We start from the raw sequence: 18,289 nt of genomic DNA, 5'->3' as shown, positions 1-18,289 counted from the left end.
AATTAAAACTGATCTATCATGAAAACTCTAAATGAATCAAATTTACTAAAGAATCAATGTCACTTTATTTATAACATCTGCTTCTTTATAATCAAAACTTTATACTGGGTTCCTGACACAGCCATTATTATGTAGAAGAGGTGACTGGAAGATCTGACTCACTGACTTTTATGAGTTTCTCTTAGTGAGCAAAATCAGGAAAGTTATGTCTAGAGTTGTTTTTAAAAAAATGAAAGTCAGAAATGAATATTATAATTATACTTGCTGTAATTATATTTTTAAATGAAGGCTAAGACACAGGAAACCACTTACACATTTCTAAGACCTCATCTGGAAATTTTAATGCACACAGGTGCCCAACATTAAGAGAAAATCACCAAATAATTGCTTCTATCATACAGGGGAGTAGGTGAGCCCATTAATTTTCTCACAGCCTAAATAACTGTTCCCCTCTGTTGCCTAAATGAATACCATGGATGCAGAAATATTAGTGGAATAATTAGTGATATCCAAAGAACTTCCAAAGCCCATTAAAGTCCAATAATGCTAACTTTAACTTTTGCTTCTCAATTAGACCCCATTTTAACAGTTAACAGCACTGAAGGCTCACTCTCCCTGAAATAGCGTGTAAATATTTTAGAATGTCGGGGTAAAAGTTCTCAAATCTCACATTACCACGACTAATGTCAGTATGTCAAGCTGTGTTTGTAAGGGGCAAAATGGCTCTTGCGTTTTTAGGAACTACAAAGAAACCTTCATTTTAAAGCCCTTAAAGGCAATATGTCCAACATATAATAAAATATAAATAAGGAAAGTGTCATGTAGATTGATCTAGTTAGAAGGTTATTTAAGACTTCTATAAAAACAAAAACAGAAAAAGAGGAAAGAAACATTTTAAATAAGAAATCTTAGTATTTAATTTTTATAAGAACATCAGAAAAAAAAGGACCACAGTCCAATAAAAATAATCCCTAATTTCAATATGCCCATTAATCATTTACTTAACTATAGTTAAGTAAAAGTCTAATGTAATTCAGAGATATTCTAATGAGTAAAACACAACTTGATGTAGAAACAACAATTTAATAATGGTTTGTAAGATCATGCAACACAGAATTACAGAATTGTCAGGGGTTTTATTATTATTTTATCCTAGTTAGAATTTGCCAAAGTTTACTCTTAAGTTAAAGAGTGGTGGCAAATATCACACAATAGTATCTATTTGAAAAATTGAAGAGAGAAACTGACCTGAAGATAAGCAAAATATTCCTTTTATAATTTTTTTAAAGTTATACATTGAAACATTCTGTATTACAGAAGGCATGAGTTCAAAATAAGCAAGTCCTGCATTTATGTAATAAATGAAACATTTTTTTAGTTTTATTTCCATTTCCTTGTAAAATGTATTCAAAAATAAATATTATCTCAAAAAATAATTTATTCTTTTCATCATTGCTAATATAATGTGATCATATATTCTTCAATGATGCTTTGAAATGAACTCTGAAATCATTTGTTCTAACTTCTCATTCATGTGGAAAAGAAAGAAATTGCACTCTATTCAATAGACATAGTATGAAAAGAAAATACAGGCACAATTTCAGTCCTCTCTTTGAGAGAGGAAACTAGTTTTTAAAGTTGATTTTGGATCATAAAATATTATAGATTTTTACCAAAAACTTACTTATATTAAAATGTTTAAGAAATTTGTACTTTTGCAGAAATTCTGTAGTTACAAATCCTAAATCTTTTCGTATTCAAAAGAAATTAAATGACGTATTCATTATCTCTAACTTTCTGGTTCTTCCTTAGTTACATTACATTTGATCAATCCAAACCAATTTTAGTTTCTTCTCATCTCCCACCCTCCTAGTCCTTCTTCTGGGCTACCATAGTTGATCTTCCTTCTGTCTTCTCTTTGCCTGGTAAAGGCATCAGTACCTATGGATTGAACTGAGCTAAAAGTCTCAGTAGACACTTCAACTGCCTTATCTCACCCCTTGCCTTTCTACTCTCAGTCCATCAGCAAGCCCTCTGAGTTCTACTCTGAAATACTTCTCACTTCAGTGACTATTCATCAAGCTGATGTTGCCCAAAATCAGGCTCTCCTATCACATTTTTAAATTCAGCAATAGCTTAAAAATGACTGATAACTCACACCTCCCAGAAGATGAACTTTAAGACAAGTCCGTGAAATATTCGCAATCTGATCCTAGTTTAACATTTCAATTTCTTGCCCTACATTTACTCTATTTATATTTCTCCAAAACCAATCACATTACCTACTTTTTTTTCCCTGAACAATCTATGTTCTTTCATGATTCCAGGCCTTTGCACACATGGCTTCTTCTCTCTTAAAATGTCTCTTGTCTGCTAGGCCACATGATACTCACTCCTGGACTATACTATGGCATGCATGTGTGCACACACACATTGAGTATATGTAATGTTGAATAAGGCACTAAAACCTCAGCTTAAATTACTGCTTTTCTGAAGGCTGGCCTGACTCCCTTAGGGAGTGCTGCTTCCACCTACATGTTTCCAGTAGTATATTTTATATTATTTTTAGTATAGCATTTACCTTTGCATATTACAATATTTAAGTGTCTTTATTACACATAAAGTGTGTTTCTATTCATATCTTTTATTCTAGTATCATGTCCAGCAAGTGGTCAAATAATGTTTGGCTGAAATGTCAGTAGAAGAATACCAGAGATCAATATTTAGAAGTGATGGATGTGAGCTTGAGTCTACCACTTATTAGCTATATGAGCTTGGGCAAATAACTCTCTAGGGCTTAGTTCCTCATTGTAAAATGAGGAAAATAGGACATGCTGAATAGGGTGGCTGTGAATATTCACTGAGGTGTGAAATGGAGTGCCTCGCACAAACAATCAAGATCATGTCAGCTTTATGACGTTATAACTAGTATTCTCAGTCATTAATCAGCCATTGAGAATTTTGTTTATTTCAAACAAAAGAGTATATTTCCATTTCAGATAGTACATAGCATTAAGAGTAGGATAAAAAATTATGATAATCAAGTAAAATTATTTACAAACAGAAAAAAAAGCTGTAAATTTTGTAAAACCACCCCACAGAACATCAGAGTTAAAGCTCGAAAGACAGTTACTAGATAGCATTTATATGTAATAAAATTGCTAGTTTTTATTTGTGTGTTTGTATGTTTGTTTTGTTTTGGCCAAAGCATAGCACTGGCCAACCTGTCTTTAACCTAATTGCCTTCGGCTAACTTGCTCTAATCTAAATAGTTCTTCAGCCAATGAAGAATTGGCACTGACAATGATTGAAATAATTAAATGTAGGTTGATGTCAGCACTGAAAAAGAGTAATATATAGAAGATTATAATCAGGAAAGATCTGGGAAAACATCAGAGATAATCTGAACGTATAACCAGTGTCCTGCATTGGGCTAAGCACTTTATGAATAGAGTATCATTTAATTTTCTTAACTCTGGGGTGGGTAGAAGGATCTAAAGCCATTCTGTAAATGGTATTCCAAACTGTGGAGAACTCGGTAAATGACCCCAAATCACACAGTTGGTGAGCAGAGCTTTTAATCTTTGACTTTAAGGCCCATGCAGTATTTGCCAACAGACTTATTGTGCCCAGAGAAGTCTTTGGTGGGGTGAAGATTATTCCCAGGCTCCCTGCTTCAGAGAGAGATAGCCCCTGTACTAAGCCGACAGATTTCATTAAAAATTGCACTTTAATATTTCTCATTGTTTTCCTTCTGTGCAGATACTATCAGAGTTCAGTAGGAATTAAATTAAGACAAGTAGCTTCATCTCCACATCTCTCTTTCAGGACAAAGCAGAACACAAACACTGGCAGGAAATAGAGTTGTTTATACCCTTATCCTGGTCGTGCTGCTCCATTAAATGACATGTTGAAAGAGAATTCAATATTTTAATTGCATTTAGTGCTAATCAGACCCTTATAAATGTATGTGAGATTGCACATTTTCACTGTGTTCTTTTCCTTTTCTCATTAGTTATCCCTAATTTTCATGATGATTATTAACATAACGTTAATATGCTCAGGAGGTGCCAGGAAAGATGAACTGTCATGCTGTGATTCATTAAAGCCAGAGAAAGGACTGCTTCATTTTTCAACTTTTTAACAGATAGTTCATTTTATAAACTTGAAAGATAAATTTTTTGCTGTTCAGAATTTTCTATTCATACTTTTTCTTGGAGAAATGGTATTTTTCACCACGTCTATCTACAAGGGGGGAATTTAAGGGATGTCTTTAACATCTTAAATTGCTGGACTTTTCCAGTCTGGGATTACTTTTTTTATATGGCTTTAGTACCTTCTTTCTGAAAAAGCCTATTTAAGAAATTTTACAAATATCTTAATTACATTTCTATTTTAGTTAAAAGAACTTCAAGATTTTTTTCTACTTCTCAGACATATGTTAGTTACTGAAGATAACCTCACCCAATTTTGTGGTTTGCTATGGTGTGGTATGATAAGGACCAAAAAAAAAAAAAAAAAAAAACACTCAATATGCCCTTTTTAAAAAATATTCTTTTTAAAACTGTTCTCTGGATAAGTTGATACTGGTACTATCTGAAGGCTGAAATTTCTCCTAGCTGTGCTGTTAGGCTTTGCTTCTCAAACCTCACACCTGTATATATAGAGATTTTTTTTTCCTTAAATTTGCTATGGCTTCCTAAAAGGGAAATATCAAGCCATCGACAATTACTGATAAATAAAATATATACAAAAATACTTCATAATGCAGTGTTAAGATAATACTACTCATTTAAAACTTATAAATATGTTTCAAAAATATCAATATGATCATTGCTTATGTAAGAGAACTGACCACCTCATATGTAAGTTGAAAAAGTTATACTGATTAGTTCTCATTGGGATAATATCTTAATATTAACTTTCAGCTTTTATAATTATTCTTTATTCTACCATTAAGGTAAGAAGAAAAATTAGTAGTCCATACTGATGCTACAGGTGAGTTCTAGAAAGATAGGCCCACTATTTGGTTTCAAGGGCAATGATAAAATACCTGAGCATTCAATAGAATTGTGTTTTTAATAACTTATATGCACTGTGCATGCTGAATTAAGAACATTTGGAGTCTAAGATTATGATTATCTGATAGGTAAAAAGAACTACTCAGATAAAATAACTAATAATGACTGTGAATATTTATTGAGAGATTTCTGGGAGCCAGGCACTGTGTTCATGCTTTTTATGCATTTTTAAAATTTATAACATAAGAAATTTGTTAGATAGTACTGCCATCGCTTGTAGACATGATGCTTAGAGAAATTAAGAAATTTGTCCAAGGTTACACAGCCCAGTAGTAGCCCAAAGGATAAAAATCCAGATTTGTGTTCTTCGTTATGTTTTTGGAAAAGATATAGATTTAAATATCAAAACTTCATTTTTATGGCCTTTATGTTTTTTATTCATTTACCTGATATTTCATAGTCTTGGGATTTAGCATATTCATAATATTTGATTAAACTTTAATCAATGTCAACTTAAATGAAAAGTTCCCTAGTTCCCTAAGTCATTCCTGCTGTCATAGAAGGAGCAGAGGCATTCCTGTTCTATTCATTTCCTGCCTACAGAAGTACTTTTTTTTGTACTTTTGGTCTCAGTCATCCCACTCTCTAACTTTAGCGCTAACCCAGAATTGTAAACCCACAAAAAGCCCCTCCCTCAAAAGTGGTTGTCTCAGTATCACCTGGCCTTGCCCTTGTTACTGAACCCTGCAGTGAGTGTGTTCTGAGCTCACCTACGGGGCTTTCTAGGTCTGGAAGGCACACTATACGTTTCCTGTGATGCTTGTTCTCTGCTGAGTACCTAAATCCTTTCACCTGGTTCTTCTAAAACTTCAATCTGTTCCCTCTCACTTATTCTTCCTACTCAGCTCAAATTCTTGGTCAGTGCTCTATATCATAACACAGCAGCAAGGCTTTTGCCTGTGCTCAGGTGTCTTGCAAGGACTTAGCAATCTGTTTCTAACCTGTGGATACGATTACACAATTTTTAGGTCCAAATCTTATCTCTCTGGCTTACAGTTTTGGATTCTGAAACCAAGAACCAGATAATCCCATGTGCTTGTTCATACCAACTTGCATTCTCTCTATCAATACCATCTTCCAGATTCAACCCACCATGCTTGATTACTGGCATTTCTCAGTCACAGCCACCAATAACATAGTGTCCCATCTTCCCAAAACATGCTTTCTTGCTAAAAATCAAAAGAAAACTATGTGGCATTGTTTCACTAAGAATTAAAAATAGATAATTCCTTAATATTAACTACACAGAGGGCTAATAAGAAAAATATGAACTCCTCTACTTTGGTCAGAATTATTTTACACCTTCCAAGAAAAACAGCTTGAATTACCAGAAAGTTGAATAACCTTCCACCTTTTGTTTTTATGAATTTAGCACTGTTTAAACATTTAAAATTTTTATTTTTATTTTTCAAATTATATCTCTAGACTTATCCAGCATCTAGATCAAGAAATAGCACATTATCAGTCTCCCCCTAAGAATAACAACTATTCTAATTAGATTAGTTTTTCCTGTTTTGGGACTTTATATAAAGGGACTTAAAGAAATTTGTATTTTTTGTCTGAATTCATTTGCTCACATATATTAATGTATGTACTGTTATTTATGGCTGTGTTGGGTCTTCGTTTCTGTGCGAGGGCTTTCTCCAGTTGCGGCAAGTGGGGGCCACTCTTCATCGCGGTGCGCGGGCCTCTCACTATCGTGGCCTCTCTTGTTACGGAGCACAGGCTCCAGATGCGCAGGCTCAGCAATTGTGGCTCACGGGCCTAGTTGCTCCGTGGCATGTGGGATCCTCCCAGACCAGGGCTCGAACCCGTGTCCCCTGCATTGGCAGGCAGATTCTCAACCACTGCACCACCAGGGAAGCCCTGTTTGCAGCTTTTTGATTTTACAGACAGTTAACGTATTTACAAATAGTGGGTTTTTTGTACATATTTCTTATGAGCATATGTATTCATTTTTGTTGGGTAAAAACTTAGGGGTAGAAATTATGAATTAGGGGATATGCATATGTTCACACTTAGTAGATGATGTCAAACTGTTTTCCAAAATATTGTTCCAATTTATAACCCGTCGGCAATATCTGAGAACTTTAGTTGTTTTGAAATTTGGTTTTGTCTTTTTTATTTTAGCTATCCTGATGAACATGTGGTGATTTCTTATGGTTTCTTTTGTAATTCCCTAGTAGTTAATAAAGTTGAATTCCTCTTTATACATTTTTTTGCCAATTTTTATATCTTTATGCGCGGTCTATTCCAGTCTGATTCCTATCTTTTTATCTTGAGCTCTTTGTTTTGTTTTGTTTTCACTCATCAGTTTGTTAGAGTTCTTATATACTCTGAATTGGAGATCTTTGATATTGTCTTGTAGCATATCTTCGGGTCTATTGGCTTCAGGTGGTAATAAAGTCTTTCAAATTACTATGAAACTCATTGACTTTGTCTTTTTATGGATCACTGGGATTGTAAGAGGCCATGACTGCTAGGAAAAAAAAAAAAAAATCCTGGGAACAAATAAAATGAGGCACTATAAAAAGAGATATAAATTTACAAAAATTAGTGTAGCAACCACATAAAGTTTCAGGATCTACTTGATGAGAATTTCTGGAGTTTTACTATTCCTATTCATTAGAAGGCCATTTTGTGATTGCAGACATTTCTGTGTCTGTCTTTGAAAAAAATTTGAAAAGTCTCTTTGTAATTCTCAGATATACAGTGACTTATTAACTAACCGATGTAAATTATATTCTCTTTATGTACATAGTCTTGCTCCAGGCCTGCTGGTTTTCATTAATGTAAGTTCATGAGAATTACTAGGGAGAGTCATCCATTCTTTATGACTTTTTTAGAAATGAATTTTCTTCAAAATACATTTTAGGGAAATCTAGAACTTTACTCTTCTCATTGGCAGTACTAATAGGCAATTCAAAAATAAAGTGTATTTAGAGAAGTATGAATAAAACCCTTTTAAAAAGCTCACTTTTATCATTTTTGCTAAGATTGGTGTTATAGGTCTCCTGTGTCAGTTCAGTACAGCACAAAGTTAAATGGAGGTTTAAAAAATTTCAGAAGAATTTTCAGAAAATTTCAGAAGAATTCTGATTGTCAATATTCCTACCAGGTGGTGGAAGATATGGTCCTTGAAACATAATATAGGAATGTATATATAACCATCACCGCTCAACAACATATAAAATCTTCTACAAGCTTGATTCAAAAGATAATATTCCACATCCATACCTTGGATTGTTAGACATTTAATCATCTTAAAGACATGCAAGCATTAAATACATTTCTAATCTCACTAAAGTGTGATCAGACTTTGAAATATATGGGCCACCAATTAATTTAGGGAAGGTTAAATGATTCACCTTGTCCAAATGTTTATTTGGACATTCACCAAATAAACTATTTTTTCTTCATGTACATGCCTGATGGCTTGAAACCCATAAAAAGTTCTCAAACTCTCGGTAATTTCCAGTTATGACAGCTATTTTCCTCTACTTTTAAGGACCCCAAGTTTGTCATTCTTCAGACATTTATAGCCTGTAAAAAAATAGTCCCATTCCTATTTTAAGCAATAAAAATTAAGGCAATTCTTAAGTTACATTCAAACCAACAACTGTAAATTGAGTTACTACTATGTAAATGAAATGATTTTAGATCTCTCTTCTGGATAATAAAAAGATAGATTTTTTCAGAGAAGGGGAAGAGAAAGAGAGTAAAACATATATGTGGAATTATTTTATCTGGAAACTCCATTTGTGGCTACAAAGATAGATGTGGTCTTGCCCATGTATAATACTAGCAACAAAACTATAATTTTCTGCTTGTTCTGACCAAAAGAGGCAAATGTTATGCATCAGAAACTGGTGATGGTGCTATGTTCATATCTCTCAACTTGTACAGGGGAAAATACAGGCTTAGAATGTATAGACTCTTAGACACAGAGTGGTTAGTAACCATCTGTTTGCATATACTCCATGGAATTCAAAACTAGACATGAGGTCTTTTCCAAAAATACATAAGATACAATAATATATAACAAAAATACACCAGTTGTTAGGAAAAAATAATTTTCTTGACCTTTGGTTTCTCCAGAGCGGTTAAATCAATGGAAAACCGTGATAGATTCATAAAGATATCACCAAATCTAAGCTCCTAATTTTGACAAGAAGGGAAATTACCAGAGAAATGATAGGTCCTGTCACTCTCAGTGCTGTAACCAGGCCCAAGAGAGTTTAATTTAAAGTGTATTTTACTTATCTGAAAGTCAATAATTCATTCAAGTATTACATGGAAAGTCTTGATTAAACATATTAAAAGGCATAACTACATGTAAAAGTAAATAAAATTTCTAACACCACTTTAAGATGTTAAGCCCAATGTATCTATAATGTCATTAAGTTTGTGAGAAAGCATGATACTTGCTTAGATGAAATTTGAATTCTAGTAGAGAAAACAAGCACATAGATACATGATAACAATATAATATCTAAATTATATAGATAGAGAGATAGATAGAGAGATAGATAATAATTCAGTTATAGGGTTATAGCCAAGAAGGCAATGAGCCCTCAGGCACCTATGTACATTCACTTTGTTCAAGGTACAAACCATAGAAAGTTAGGTGGCATGCTAACCATGAAGGAAACCAATGGTAAGATCTCCTAAGAAACATCACTCTTGAAACAATAAGTAGTGTTTGTATAAAGCTGGGTTTCCCAGAGTTGGCAAAGGGGAATCAAAATTACTAGTTCATGGGAATTTCAGACTGGTACTTGTTTATATCTTTGTTATATAGAGCAACTAGGGAGAAATTGTCATAAAATAATCCACCAGCTTCAAGTGACATAAACCATAAAAACTGTGAAAAATAAGTGGTGTTTTGGATTTCAGAATTTGACCTTTAAAATGTAGTTCTCAAATATAACAATTCTCTTAGGGTACTTGGCTTTTTTTTTCCCACACTGTAATCTTCCTAAGGTAAATAACATGCAAACCATCAGAAACGGTTATAGATGTTTAAGGGCACCTAGTTCTAAAGTAGTATTTGCATAAGAGAAGACAACTATGGCCCAGAGTGATGAGGTGTAATGTTCCATAGAGAGTTAAGAGCAGATCTGGGACTGAATCCAAGTGATTTGACTCCAGCCCAGCGCTGTTCTACCTGGGAGGTGGCAGAGCATTGTGCCAACCATGGCTGTGGCTTTTTTTCTCTCACCAGCATCATTCTGCTAAAATCTCTCACTGTCATTCCAAGCTTATTTAGGCAATGTAATAAAGAATTAGAGATTGGTCAGAATGCTCCCTTTCCTGATGCTTTTTTGAAATATTACTTTCTTTCAGTCCATAAATTTCTTGAATCTGGCTTATTTATTAACTCAAAGATGTAATGTTCACGGTCTTTTTGACTTTCAGTGGAAATCAAGTCTACATTTTAATTCAATTTTTCTGACACTGAATTTTTCATATCTGCAACTTATAAGGAGGGATTAATCCTTATTGCATTAACTTCTGCAAAATATCTTCATACTTCAGAAAGATTTAAATTATTCTTGATCACATTTAACTTGTCCCTATATTTGTATTAAATTAGGCTATCGGTTGCAGTTAAAAAGACATGCAATAAACTAGACAAATTAGCTAATAAATTGAAAAGTGTTTCTAAAAACAGATCTGACTTGTTACCTTAATAGAGGGGGTCATAATTCACAGAGGTCATCTCAATTTGAGAAGTAGTTAGTTGCCATGTTAATTATCTCCAAGTTTTTCATAGGAACTTAATATGTTATTTTCTGCCAACATTCTACCCCTGCCAAGATACTACTCCTCACTTCCCATAGAAAGCAATGTGATATAGAGATTACAAGAAAAGGCCTTGAACTAAGGTAAACTTAAACTTTTAATTCTGACTTCATTGGTTATTGGCTGAGTAATACTTGGAAAGCTATATAACGTTACTAATCTTCAACTTTTCCAACAATAAAACAAGGAATAACTGCATCTACTTTATAGGTAAGTGTGTTTATTTGTTTGTTTTATTCGTTTGATTCTTTATTTAAACACTTTTGGTAGGCTAAAATAAAGGTTTTCACAGTTCTCAGAAAAGTAATAAAGACAAATAAATGGCAGCTATTGTTATTAACAAATAATATTCACTGACTAGTATTTTCCAACAGCCCAAGAGGAACAAAAAAGTTAATATTCAAAGGTCTAGCTTAATCTTTCTTACCTCACACAGAAATTTTTGAATAATTTGACAAATATTCATGACTTTTCAACCTTGTTTTTATTGGATAAATAGTTGCTGTTTTAAAGTTCTTTCTATATTCTGGAAACTGTTTCTTTGAGTTTTTTTTTTTTAAATATATGTTGTAAATATTTTCTTTCAGCTAATTGCTTGTATTTTAATCTTTTGTATGGTCTTTGTCATTGTAGTCCGTTATTCTGATGTAATGAAATTTATCAGTCATTTTTCATTAGCATATTTTAGTTATCAATGTTCAACAAAAAATGAAAATTACAGACCAATATCACTGATGAACACAGAGGCAAAAATCCTCAACAAAATACGAGCAAACAGAATCTAACAACACATTAAAAGGATCATACACCATGATCAAGTGGGGTTTATCCCAGGGATGCAAGGCTTCTTCAATATATGCAAATCAATCAATGTGATACAACATATTAACAAATTAAAGACTAAAAACTATATGATCATCTCAATAAATGCAGAAAAAGCTTTTGACAAAATTCAACACCCATTTATGATAAAAACTCTCCAGCGACTAGGCATAGAGGAAACCTACCTCAACATAATAAAGGCCATATACGACAAGCCCACAGCAAACATCATTCTCAATGGTGAAAAACTGAAAGCATTTCCTCTAAGATCAGGAACAAGAGAAGGATGCCCACAATCACCACTATTATTCAACATAGTTTTGGAAATTTGAGCCACAGCAATCAGAGAATAAAAAGAAATAAAAGGAATACAAATTGGCAAAGAAGAAGTAAAACTGTCACTGTTTGCAGATGACATGATACTATACACAGATAATCCTAAAGATGCCACCAGAAAACTAGAGCTCATCAATGAATTCAGTAAAGTTGCAGGATACAAAATTAATACACAGAAATCTCTTGCATTCTAATACACTAACAACGAAATATCAGAAAGAGAAATTAAGGAAACAATACCATTTACCATTGCAACAAAAAGAATAAAATACCTAGGAATAAACCTACCTGAGGAGGCAAAAGACTTGTACTCAGAAAACTATAAAACACTGATGAAGGAAATTAAAGATGACACAAAGAGGTGGAGAGATATATCATATTCTTGGATTGGAAGAATCAATATTGTGAAAATGACTATACTACCCAAAGCAATCTACAGATTCAATGCAATCCTTATCAAACTACCACTGGCATTTTTCACAGAATTAAAACAAAATATTTTACAATTTGTAGGGAAACACAATAGACCTCAAATAGCCAAAGCAGTCTTGAGAAAGAAAAACGGAGCTGGAGGAATCAGGAGCCCGGACTTCAGACTATACTACAAAGCTACAGTCATCAAGACAGTATGGTACTGGCACAAAAACGGAAATATAGATCAATGGTACAGGACAGAAAGCCCAGAGATAAACCCACGCCCCTATGGTCACCTAATCCATGAAAAAGGAGGCAAGAATATACAATGGGGAAAAGATAGTCCCTTCAATAAGTGGTGCTGGGAAAACTGGAAAGCTATATGTAAAAGAATGAAATTAGAACACTCCCTAATACCATACACAAAAATAAACACAAAAGGGATTAAAGACCTAAATGTAAGACCAGACACTATAAAACTCTTAGAGGAAAACATAGGAAGAACACTCTTTGACATAATCACTGCAAGATCTTTTTTGACCCACCTCCTATAGTAATGAAAATAAAAACAAAAACAAGCAAATGGGGCCTAATTAAACTTAAAAGCTTTTGCACAGCAAAGAAAACCATAAACAAGACAAAAATACAACCCTCAGAATGGGAGAAAATATTTGCAAACGAAGCAATGGACAAAGGATTAATCTCCAAAATATATAAACAGCTTATACAGCTCAACATCAAAAAACCAAACAACCCAATCCAAAAATGGGTGGAAGACCTAAATAGACATTTCTCTAAAGAAGACATCCAAGAGGCACATGAAAAGATGCTCAATATCACTAATTATTAGAGAAATGCAAATCAAAACTATAATGAGGTATCATCACACACTTGTCAGAATGGCCATCATCAAAAAATCTACAAACAATAAATGCTGGAGAGGGTGTGGAGAAAAGGAAAGCCTCTTGCACTGTTGATGGGAATGTAAATTGATACAGCCACTGTGGAGAATAGTATGGAGGTTCCTTAAAAAGCTAAAAATAGAACTACCATATGACCCAGCAATCCCACTACTGGGCATATACCCTGAGAAAACCATAATTCAAAAAGTCACATGTACCACAATGTCCATTGCAGCATTATTTACAATAGCCAGGACATGGAAACAACCTAACTGTCCATTGACAGATGAACAGATAAAGAAGATGTGGTACATATATAATGGAATATTACTCGGCCATAAAAAGGAATGAAATTGGGTCATTTGTAGAGATGTGGATGGACCTAGAGTCTGTCATACAGAGTGAAGTAAGTCAGAAAGAGAAAAACAAATATCATATATTAATGCATATTTGTGGAATCTTGAAAAATGGTACAGATGAACCTGTCTGCAGGGCAGGAATAGAGACACAGATGTAGAGAATGGACACGTGGACACAGTGGGGGAAGGGGAGGGTGGGATGAATTGGAAGATTTGGTTTGACATAAATACACTACCATGTGTAATATAGATAGCTACTGAGAACCTGCTATAAAGCACAGGGAGCTCAGCTTGGTGCCCTGTGATGACACAGATGGGTGGGATGGGGGTGGGGAGGGAGGACCAAGAGGAAGGGGATATATGTATACATATAGCTGATTCACTTCATTTTACAGCAGAAACTAACACAACATTGTAAAGCAATCACTTTGCTTATCCATTCATCCATTACTGGACATATGGGTTGTTTCCACCTTTTAGCTATTGTGAATAATGCTGCTATGAACACTGATATACAAATACCTGTTTGAGTCCCTGCTTTCAATTCTTTTGGGTATATGCTAAGGGTGATACTTTTAGGGGACATTAATTCTTGTATTAAAGACTGAAGAGAAAAATTACAAGTTGATTTTCTTCTCTCTCTCCCTGCAATTAAAATGACTGATTGGTGTGATCAATGGAAATCAGTTTTGAAGAATCAGTTGTGACAAAGTTATCAGCATTAAACCATAGCAAATGTAGCAGATAGTCCCTAATTAATTCTCTTGTTCTGTGTCCTTTGACACAATCCAGGAATTACTTTAACATGATATGAACATTCATATCATTGAGCCAGAATCCAAATCTTTACATGTGTGCTTAAATAAAAGCCTTAATAATTAGTTGCTTTTTTGGTCTAGTTTATTAGAATGCTAACTATATAAAGGCAGAAGGACAGTCTGTTTTGTTTGTCTCTGTATTTTCAACACACACTAGGTATACAATGTATATTTTCTTAAAAAAAAATTTAAATAGGTCTCTAAGCATATTAGGTATACCATTTCAGAGCGCACCCACACACAAACCTATATATATATATATATATACAAAATTTTCCTTCTTTTACTATCACTTATATTGGATAATTAATTTCAATAATGCTCTCATTGTGTTGCCTTTCTCCTAACATACTTTTAGTAATGCCTTTAATCCACTGTCCATATTTGAAAATAGTAAGTATTGTTTTATTCATTGATATTTTAGTCTCATATTTCTTAGTAAATCCTGTAATATGTTTCCTCTTCCCCTTCCTACACATAACACAACCTTTAAAAATTTATCTTTATGATTTCATGATGGACTAAAAAAATTTAACTTGCGTGTATGGTGGATAAAATCTAACATTGCCCCAATATTATACAGTAAGTGGTAAAAAGCCTCTTTCACAATCGTAGGCTGCTTCCCTGTTTTTTAAATCATCTGCCAGGATCAGGGCTTGGCTGGCCCTGATCCAGGGCTATTTCTAATAACATTTTTTGCTGCCCTAAGTATGAATTGAAAAGACCTGCTTAACTCACTTTCACTCCGATTAAATTTGGAAAGGAGAAGCTTCCAGGCTTCAAGGCTAAAGGCAGCATTTGAAAATGTTCACCACTGAAGATTTATTACCCCCATCACTTCCTAAGGTCCTTGCCTCCTATCACTGTTCCACAAACACACTCTGCACTTTGTTTTTTTCTGGGTTTGGCTTTGTGTTTCCTCTGCTTAGACTATTCTCCTCATTTATTTCACTTTGAGAAAGTCTAATGGCTCTTCAGTGTCACTCAAATTCTTCATCCCCCAGGAAAATATTTATGTTCTTTACCAATGAAAATGTCTCCTTCCCTTGAATCCACATAACAATTTGTGCTTTCCTAACTGAATTAATCATAACAGCATATACTTGCATCAATACATTGCTATGCTTTTTCTCACATCCCTTCTCTCTCTCTCTGTCTCCCCTCCTACATAGAACATTATATGGCATGAAATTGGTTTCCTGAAAAGGACCCCTCTCCCTAGCCTGAATAACCCACTGATCGATTGAAGAAAGGACTGTCCTATAGAATTCTTGGTAGTCCTGGAGAAACAATCAATCCCATCCCTCTCTACATCATCAAAAGTAGTCCATGGCTTCTCTCCGACGCACCTCTCACCTCCCAGATATTTCTTCCCATGTAGCTCTTCGCACACCCTAATGTGATTCAGTTTCCCACTTCACCTTTACTTCCACCACCAACCTTTCACCAGGATACCTTGGAATTCATAGTCCATCATCAGCAATATCCCCTAAATATTCAACCTTCCCTTTAAATATTACCATTACTTTTTTACTCTTCCCACCTTGGTCCTCTCCCCTACGTACGATATTGCTTTCTAAGGCTGACTCAAAAAGTGGCTCCCATATTTGACATAGCACAATGCCTAGAGGTAGATAGGTGGCATGTGTCCTGTCTCTGAATCACTGCTTCTAGAACGTTATTCCATCTCCTTTGCCACCTTCTCCCAATTCTTCTGAAGTAAATGCCATCATTAGATAATATCACCCATTAAATTCTCTTACTGCCGTCATCTACAGGTTTCTTGAATAATCCCCTTTATTAATGGAATATTTTAGCATGTAGCTTATTTTTTTTCTCCACTACAATATTACTTCTATTAGCATGAGTGGTCATGTAAAAATCCACAGGGGCATTCTATTCACAGCAGTGCTTGACAGTTGATCACTCCCTCTTTCATCAATCTAGTTCTTACGAGTCTCAGGGACCCTATTATACATTTTCCTAGTATTCTTGCTACCTCATGGCAGCAATTTCTCAGCATCATTTGATGAATCCTCTTCCTGATCTCTAAGTATTGAGTTCCTAAGGCTTAGTCTTTGGACTTTTTTTTTAAGATTTTTTTTTTTTATGTGGACCATTTTTCAAGTCTTTATTGAATTTGTTACAATATTGCTTCTGTTTTATGTTTTGGTTTTTTGGCCGCGAGGCATGTGGGATCTTAGCTCCCCAACCAGGGATCGAACCCGCACACCCTGCATTGAAAGGCGAAGTCTTAACCACTGGACCGCCAGGGAAGTCCCTGGACTTTTCTACCTACACCCATTTTCTTAATATCATGATTTCATCCTGGTCTGAAATTTCTTTCCTGAATCTAAATCAGCATCTGTAACCATCTTGCCAAAAATTATGTTTGCATATTGAAAATGCCTCACAAACATGAAATATCCTAAAGTGAACTCTTGATTTTTGCACCATAATTCCCGAGGGAGCGATGGGGACCCGTTCAGAACAAAACCCTCAGAGTCATCCTTGATTTTCTCTAATGCCCCACATATAATCCATCAGCAAATCCTTTTGGCTTCCTTTTTACTTCCTTCTCATCATCTCCCCATTCTACACCATGGTTCAAGCCACTACCAAATCTTGCCTGGACTAGTGATGCATTGGGCTCTGTCTCTACTCTTGTCTAAAAACACTGTGTACCTACTCCCACATCCCACCCTGCACAACATCCAGAATAATCCTTTTATATTGGATTATGTCACACTTCTAGACAAAACCATTCAAAGACTTTCCTTCTAAGCACATCTAGAATAAATCCCATATTCTAGTCCTGGGCTGCATTTCCAGTCTCATCCCCAGCCACTCTTTTTCAGTCACACTGACCTCCCCAAATTCCCTCCAAGTTTAGAGACTTTATATTGGAATGCCCAGAATGCTCCTTACCTAGAAATAGAGAAGTCTCTCTTGACCACATGACTTTATGTTAATAGCTCTTGTTTTCTTGATCTACAATTTGTTTCTTCTATTAGTTTGTTTGCATTACTAGGGTGGGAAGTTTGGGGGTTTTTTGTTTGATTATTTTTCAGTTGCTCTATGTCCAACTTCTACAACAACTCATACTATAAATACTCAAAAATTATTTACCGACTAAATGAATAAACTGAACCAATCGTTAATAGGACTAAAATGTAAAATAAGATAAAAATCAACTACAAAGGACTGTTACCTGTAAATCATAATGAAAGTTAGATATAATGTAATTGACATAAATTTGTACACCAATTTTAGTTGCAACTGGTGATTCAAATCAGGAGTCAGAATTTGGCACTGTGGAAGAGCTATTTTGCAAGTACAACACACATGCTTTATTTGCTTGGTTGATTTTTCTCTTTCTTACTTAAGGATGTTAAGGTGATAAAATCATATGTAAGAAGAGTTCAATCATGGTGCTCCTGGTAATAGGGAAAGAAAGGCAACTACTCATGTGCAAAACTAGAGGCAATAAATAGCTGGATTTGCTTAGAAATATTTAGGTTTTATGTTTATATGCTAATAGCTATTTTAAAAATTGATTATTAAAATAACTTCAGAAATATAACTCTGTAATTAATAATCTAAAATCCCATAGCCTATAAAATTTCCTCAGTGTAGTGCAATATTTAAAAATTTATTTTTTAGTTATAAAACTATTTCAACTTTACGTACTAACTATTGAATAAATCTGAAAACATATTTGATAATTAACTAAAGAAAAATTGAAAATTATC

The 18,289-nt window shown here is 34.3% G+C and overlaps 2 protein-coding genes across 8 annotated transcripts in view; one reads left to right on the top strand and one right to left on the bottom strand.

Moving 5' to 3' along the window:
- The window catches only part of PCDH15 (protocadherin related 15), a 751,961-nt gene that overhangs the window by 68,473 nt on the left and 665,199 nt on the right, over window positions 1-18,289 (bottom strand). The gene's annotated exons all lie outside the window — the stretch shown is intronic.
- Window positions 1-18,289, top strand: part of LOC309635420 (uncharacterized protein) — a gene marked incomplete at its 5' end in the record, with an annotated part of 576,760 nt that overhangs the window by 508,298 nt on the left and 50,173 nt on the right. The gene's annotated exons all lie outside the window — the stretch shown is intronic.

The sequence above is a fragment of the Balaenoptera borealis genome (assembly GCF_965194805.1).
Source record: "Balaenoptera borealis genome assembly, chromosome: 10".
In the NCBI taxonomy this organism is placed as follows: domain Eukaryota; kingdom Metazoa; phylum Chordata; class Mammalia; order Artiodactyla; family Balaenopteridae; genus Balaenoptera; species Balaenoptera borealis.
This window is presented reverse-complemented; position numbering and strand designations above follow the sequence as displayed.